We start from the raw sequence: 7,667 nt of genomic DNA, 5'->3' as shown, positions 1-7,667 counted from the left end.
GCCTAATATGCAAATGAGTTCCTGCTGGGCCTTTTCTACAAAGAAAGCCCTGTGTGAAACAATGGCGCTGTCAGGGGTGTGGCCTAATATGCAAATGAGTTCCTGCTTGGCCTTTCCTACAACAAAAGCCCTGTGTGAAACAATGGCGACGTCGGGGTGTGTGGCCTAATATGCAAATGAGTTCCTGCTGGGCCTTTTCTACAACGAAAGCCCTGTGTGAAACAATGGTGCCGTCATGGGGTGTGGCCTAATATGCAAATGAGTTCCTGCTGGGCCCTTTCTACAAAGAAAGCCCTGTGTGAAACAATGGTGCCGTCATGGGGTGTGGCCTAATATGCAAATGAGTTCCTGCTGGGCCTTTTCTACAAAGAAAGCCCCGCGTGAGCCAATGGTGCCGTCAGGGGGTGTGGCCTAATATGCAAATGAGTTCCTGCTGGGCCTTTTCTACAACGCCCCCCTCTTATGCCCAGAATTAAACTTTGTTGTTCATAAAGGCGCCACTGGACTCAAACGTCACTCCACTGCTTCAGCCCAACACAGCAACTCTGCCTAACTTTTTCCCCTTCCCCGTTCAACTTGAAAGCCAATTCACCTTTCCGCTATGTCGCTTGATATGATAAAAGCAAAAAGTAACCTGCTGGTTTTCCCCATCGCTGCCTTTTGATCCTCTTTTCCAAATGAGTGCATTTCTGGTCTCTCTCTTGCAAATTTGCCTCCTTCCCCCCCCCCCTCCCTTGCTGGCAGGCCACATGATGTGGCCCCCCTCACCTTAGAAAGGAGGTCTCTGTCTTAGCAAACAATGTTGTCGGTGAGGGGGGCTTTCCTCTTTTGGGGGGAGGAAGGGGGAGCAGATCACCTGCTGTTCGAACAGCTGTTCTAATTTACCAGGAGAGGGGGTGGTAGTCAGGGTGGGGGGGAGACGAGGTGTACCAGCACCCGCTCCAAGGTCATTGGAGAAGACAATGGCTCATTGCCACCCCCCACGCTCCCCCTTCCTTCCCCCTCCTCAAAAAAACATCTCCATCAACGGAGGATAATTTATGGCTGTCTTCCCCCACAATTGCACCAAAAAATTTTTTTACTTCTGGCTGTTCCTCCCATCCGCCTGATGACTTCACCCCACCTATTCATATCCCCACTATTTACTCATCCGGCACAGTCACTGCGCCAGACGTAGGGCTGTTCCAGGCAGGCGCCAACACCCCCATCCTCTCTTCCCCATCCCTCCCTCTCTGACCTTCATCCCACACCCCACAGAGCCAGCCAGCATTCCCAAGGGATCCTTCCTTCCTGCAGCACATGGACAAAAAAAGAAAAGACAAGGGGGGAAAATCATTGGCCCAACTCCAACCGCAATCAGAGACACCCCAGAGGCTCGGCAATGTCAGAGTTTCCTTGTTCTGTTTTTGGACCTGATCTTTCCACCTTGAGCCTGCTTTGGGGGCCAGAGTCTCCTCTGAGCTGCTGATGCGGGCCTTTCGAGCTCACTGAACAGTTGCAGAGAACCGGGGCTGCACCTAGGGTTGCCAAGTCCAATTCAAGAAATATCTGGGGACTTTGGGGGTGCAGCCAGGAGACATTAGTGGTGGAGCCAAGATCAAGGCTGTGACAAGCATAATTGAACTCCAAAAGGAGTTCTGGCCATTACATTTAAAGGGACGGCACACCTTTTCAATTCCTTCCTTCAATAGGAAATAATGAAGGATAGGGGCACCTTCTTTTGGGGCTCATAGAATTGGACCCCCTGGTCCAATCTTTTTGAAACTTGGGGGGTATTTTGGGGAGAAGCACCAGATGCTATACTGAAAATTTGGTGCCTCTACCCCAAAAAACAGCCCCCTGAGAGCCCCAGATACCCACGGATCAATTTTCCATGATTTTCTATGGGAATAAATCTCCATAGGGAATAATAGAGTTCCCAGAAGACATTTCCCTCCCTTCCCCCCGCTTTCTGACGACCCTGAAGCGGGGGGAGGGTCTCCAAACCGGGGGATCCCCTGCCCCCACCTGGGGATTGGTAACCCTAGCTGCACCAGTTTGGTGTAGTGGTGAAGAGTGCGGACTCTTATCTGGGAGAACCGGGTTTGATTCCCCACTCCTCCACGTGCACCTGCTGGAATGGCCTTGGATCAGCCATAGCTCTAATAGAGAGCCAGTTTGGTGTAGTGGTTAAGTGTGTGGACTCTTATCTGGGAGAACCGGGTTTGATTCCCCACTCCTCCACTTGCACCTGCTGGAATGGCCTCAGGTCAGCCATAGCTATCGCAGGAGTTGCCCTTGAAAGGGCAGCTGCTGTAAGAGTCCTCTCAACCCCACCCACCTCACAGGGTGTCTGTTGTGGGGGAGGAAGATTAAGGAGATTGTGAGCTGCTCTGAGATTCGGAGTGGAGGGCGGGATATAAATCCAATATCTTCTTCTTTTATCACAAACGGCCAACTTGTCCAGCATCATGTATTTGGGAGTCTGAGGACATCGAATCTGCTGCAAAGACCTGCAAAGACCTTTAGAAGGCCGTGTGTTCTTGGCCTTTCCTTTATAACAGGGGTGGCCAACGGTAGCTCTCCAGATGTTTTTTGCCTACCACTCCCATCAGCCCCGGCCAGCATGGCCAATGGCTGGGGCTGATGGGAGTTGTAGGCAAAAAAACATCTGGAGAGCTACCGTTGGTCACCCCTGCTTTATAATACTCAGGAAATGGACTACCGGGAAGCGTCGAAGTAGATCAAGATGAAGGTGGATGAGCTTGCTTGTAGCACCGCACTCATCCAGGTAAGGATTGGCAATCCTCAGTTGGGCAAAAACAATGAAAAGACCCCGAGATGGGGGCAGGAGATCCCCAGGTTTGGAGGCCCTCCCTCTGCTTCAGGGTCATCAGAATGTCTGCTGGGCACTTCATTATACCCTATGGCAGGGGTCCTCAAACTTTTTAAATAGGGGGCCAGTTCACTGTCCCTCAGACTGTTGGAGGGCCGGACTGCCGTTACTGTACAAGGCCACGGGCCGTCAGTTCTCCGTCTTCTGCATCTCTCTCCCTTCCCCACACCACACACCCCGGCCTGGGAACTCACCTCACCTCGGTATCACCTCACACTCTGTCTCCGTCGCCTCAGCCCAGTGCCGGAAGTGTGCGTTGCTAACGCGACTTTAGGTCGAACGTCACTTCCAGTCTGATTTTGCCATAACCTGGCAGGCCGCATAAACGTCCTCAGCGGGCCGCATCTGGCCCGCGGGCCGTAGTTTGAGGACCCCTGCCCTATGGAGACCAGTCCCCATGGAGAATCAATTTGTGGATATCTGGGGCTCCGGGGGGAGGCTGTTTTTTAAGGTAGAGGCACCAAATTTTCAGCATAGTGCCTCTCCTAGGGTTGCCAATCTGTAGGTGGGGGGGCAGGGGATCCCCTGGTTTAGAGGCCCGCTTCAGGGTCATCAGGAAGCAGAACCGGGGGGGAAGGGAAATGTCTGCTGGGTACTCCATTATTCCCTATGGAGACAGATTCTCATGGGGTATAATGGAGAATTGATCTGTGGGTATCTGGGGCTCGGGGGGGGGGGGGATGACTGTTTTTTGAGGTAGAGGCACTAAATTTTTAGTATTTTCAGGTTGGACCAGGGGGGCCAATTCTATGAGCCCCCAAAGAAGGCGCCCCCATCCTCCATTATTTCCAACGAACGGAAGGCATTGAAGAGCAGTACAATCCCTTTCAATGTGATGCCCAGAACTCCCTTCAGAATCCAATTGCGCTTGTCACAACCTTGCTCCCGGCTTCACCCCCAAGTCTCCAGATATTTCCTGAGTCGGATCTGGCAACCCTAATCTAAGCAGGCTGTGTTTGCTCCATTTTTGCACCAGGGATCCCTCCCTCGGAACTGAAACTCCCTTACAATTCCTAGCCGCAGGCATTTGCTTTTACGCTTGCCGGATCGAATGTTCTGATGACAACAGAACTGAGAGGACGATTCACTACAATTCCATTTTCAGACTACTTCCGTGCATCTGGTGCAAACGAGACTCTAGGCCCTCTTTTGTTATTCTGTGATCAATGGCATATCCCCAGGGCTCTTCCGATTACCCCGTCCAGTCCAGATACCAGCTTCCTGTTGAATTGTGGGTGGTATCCTTATTGTAAGCAGGCTTTGATCCAGATATGATCTGCTCTGTTGCAAAATATTTGAAGAAGAAGATGAAGATATTGGATTTCTATCCCGCCCTCCACTCCCCCACAACAGACACCCTGTGAGGTAGATGAAGATATTGGATTTATATCCCGCCCTACACTCCGAAGAATCTCAGAGGGGCTCACAATCTCAGGATTCTGGAATAACACAAAAATTCTGCGAGCAAACATTAACAAACATTAACAATTGACACCTTCTCAAAAGCCCCTCTGACAAAGCTGTGGGGGAGAGGCCGAGAGAGGCAAACTTGGTGTGTATGTGGACTAAATATTGTGTATAAGAAATGGTGTTCCTGCCATTGGGAGGGACGGTGGCTCAGTGGTAGAGCATCTGCTTGGGAAGCAGAAGGTCCCAGGTTCAATCCCCGGCATCTCCAAAAAAGGGTCCAGGCAAATAGGTGTGAAAAACCTCAGCTGGAGACCCTGGAGAGCCATGAATGGGGCTGTGGCTCAGTGGTAGAGCATCTGCTTGGGAAGCAGAAGGTCCCAGGTTCAATCCCCGGCATCTCCAGCTAAAAAGGGTCCAGGCAAATAGGTGTGAAAAACCTCAGCTTGAGACCCTGGAGAGCCATGAATGGGGCTGTGGCTCAGTGGTAGAGCATCTGCTTAGGAAGCAGAAGGTCCCAGGTTCAATCCCCGGCATCTCCAGCTAAAAAGGGTCCAGGCAAATAGGTGTGAAAAACCTCAGCTTGAGACCCTGGAGAGCCGCTGCCAATCTGAGAAGACAATACTGACTTTGATGGACCGAGGTTCTGATTCAGTATAAGGCAGCTTCATATGTTCATTAGAGTGGTGTCATCTGCACATCTGAGGTTGTTGATGTTTTCCTCAGCTATCATAATTCCGGCAATCTTAATACTGGGGACCTTTCCTTTATAGCCTGGTGCCTACTCATTAATCCAGCCCTGCTTCAGATTCTTTAATCCTCGCAGCCTACTAAGTTAACAAAAGAGAACATCGGCTGTATACAAGGTGGGCTCCATTCACAAACCTCCTCCACCTCGCTCTTTCCACTTTGCAAAGGATTCTTCTCATCAGAGGTGACTTGAGGTGGAGGGCTCTGCTGGCATTGCATCGGATGCCTTGCAAAACTCCGCATCCGGCCCTGGATGCAAATGTGATCTGCTCGGATAATATTGTTTCCCAGAGGTCTGCGAGTGAGCACGTCTCTCTGCCAATTGTTTCCACTTAAACGGCTTCAGCGGCGCAGGTGGGGAGATGCCACCAGAAAGCTACGAGGGCGTGGGAAGGTCACCGACTCGCTTTGGGAACTGGCATCTTTTGGGCAGCGAACCCAGTTTGCAAAGCGCAGTGTCTCCAGAGTTGCCAACAGGCCTGGAGAAAAGCACTTTGTCCCTTTAAGCCTTCCCGTTAGCCGGAAAGCATCCCATTAGCAAATCACTAGCAAATCAAATGAAAAGGTTTCCTCACCAGTCGGGGAATGGCAGCCTGTTCCGCTCACAGGGAGGGCTGCTGTGTGTTTAGCAGCTGCTCAAAGGGCAGAAATTCAACCTCTTCCAGAAGCACAGCAATGGAGATTTCTGCATGTGCTGAATGTTGGCCTTCTATGCAGCTGTTAGGAAACAAGCGGGCAACCTGTGCTAAAGTTCCATTCATTTCATAACACTATCATCACTTCCCTTCTTAAATTCCACACCAATTCCCTGGCATGCATGCATGCATCCATCTTAGGGTTGCCAATTCCAAGTCAAGAAATATCAAGTCAAGGGAGGGACGGTGGCTCAGTGGTAGAGCATCTGCTTGGGAAGCAGAAGGTCCCAGGTTCAATCCCTGGCATCTCCAAAAAAGGGTCCAGGAAAATAGGTGTGAAAAACCTCAGCTTGAGACCCTGGAGAGCCATGAATGGGGCTGTGGCTCAGTGGTAGAGCATCTGCTTGGGAAGCAGAAGGTCCCAGGTTCAATCCCTGGCATCTCCAAAAAAGGGTCCAGGCAAATAGGTGTGAAAAACCTCAGCTTGAGACCCTGGAGAGCTGCTGCCAGTCTGAGAAGACAATACTGACTTTGATGGACCAAGTGTCTGATTCAGTATAAGGCAGCTTCATATGTTCATATCTAGGGACTTTGGGGGTGGAGCCAGGAGACTTTGGGGGTGGAGCCAGGAGCAAAGGTTTGGCAAGCATGACTGAACTCTGAAGGGAATTCTGGCAATCACATTTAAAAGGACCACACACCTTTTAAATACCTTCCCCATTGGAAATAATGGATAGGGGCACCTTCTTTTGGGGCTCATGGAATTGGACCCCCTGGCCCAATCTTCTGAGAAAGAAATGCCCTCCATTTGGCCCAGGCTTGGTTATAACAACAGAGTAATTAACAGACATTCTCACATTTTGACATGTTACCGTTTCATTGGTTTCTCGCGCTCATGTTCTCAAGCTCAAAGGTTTGCTCAATTTGTTAATTTTACCACGCTGTCGCTGGATCTTAAATTTGTATCATTTTGCATTCTAAACCACTGCCTGCCAGCTATATGTAGCTCTGCTCACTTTACCGGATTCCTCGTCTGATGAAGTGTGCTTAGAACACACGAAAGCTTACATTCTGAATAAAACTTCGTTGGTCTTAAAGGCCTTGACTCAGCCAAAGCATTTGTCTTCCTGAGGATCTCAACCAGGGCTTTTTGGGGTAGAGAAAGCTCAGCAGGAACTCGTTTGCATATTAGGCCACACCCCCTGATGGCACCATTGTTTCACACCGTTGGAACTCATTTGCATATTAGGCCAAACCCCCTGAAGCCAAGCTAGGCGGGACTGTGTTCCTGTGCGTTCCTGCTCAAAAAAAAAGCCCTAATCTTGACATTCTTTTGTATAAACACAAAAAAAAGGTTCTAGCCCTCATGGTTGAAAAGATGTGCCTGAAAAGGCACAGGCCATGTCTGCTGAACTCGAGACTGCCGTGATTCTACTTAACTCCATGCGCCTGCCCAGGATGAGCGGCGCCAGAATGCAAAACAGCAACAAAACTGCAGAATAAATTATGCAAAACAAGGGGAACAACGCCGTCGCCCCCTTTGCATAATGTATAGAGGTCATGAAGTCCAGCTTTTCTTGGCACAGAATATGGATTGCCTGGATACAGAATTTAAATTTTTTAGTGCGTGCAGCCTTGACTTGGTGCTTTTTCAGACAATACATCTTGGGGCCTCATTAACGAACTCCCAGCAGTGATTGTATTGATCTGAGCAGCTGAACGTGGGCACAGTGGCTCCAAACACAGGCCACGTGCATCAGCTGTAGGGTTGCCAACTGTCTGGAGAAAAATAACCTAGTCCTGTCCCCTTTGATTCAGAGGTGTGAGTTTAAAGTGATGTCAAGCCACAGTCCATTTATGGTGACTCTGGAGGGTCTTCAAGGCAAGAGACGTTCTAGGGCAGTTTGCCATCGTCTGCCTCCCCATAGCAATCCCGGGATTCTTTGGTTGTCTGCCATCTAAATATTACCCAGGGTGGGCTGATATCTGTTGAGATTCGG

General features: G+C 50.2%; 2 non-coding genes across 2 annotated transcripts; both read left to right on the top strand.

Annotated features, from left to right (window-relative positions):
• Positions 1-4,752: 4,752 nt before the first annotated feature.
• On the top strand, positions 4,753-4,824 carry TRNAP-AGG (transfer RNA proline (anticodon AGG)). The gene has a single exon. It is a non-coding gene; the product is annotated as a tRNA-Pro (tRNA).
• Positions 4,825-6,041: 1,217 nt separating this feature from the next.
• On the top strand, positions 6,042-6,113 carry TRNAP-GGG (transfer RNA proline (anticodon GGG)). Its single transcript has one exon. It is a non-coding gene; the product is annotated as a tRNA-Pro (tRNA).
• Positions 6,114-7,667: the final 1,554 nt, after the last annotated feature.

The sequence above is a fragment of the Heteronotia binoei genome, chromosome 15, assembly GCF_032191835.1.
Source record: "Heteronotia binoei isolate CCM8104 ecotype False Entrance Well chromosome 15, APGP_CSIRO_Hbin_v1, whole genome shotgun sequence".
Lineage (NCBI taxonomy): Eukaryota > Metazoa > Chordata > Lepidosauria > Squamata > Gekkonidae > Heteronotia > Heteronotia binoei.
Note: the sequence above shows the minus strand (reverse complement) of the source record. Positions and strands in the feature narration are given on the sequence as shown.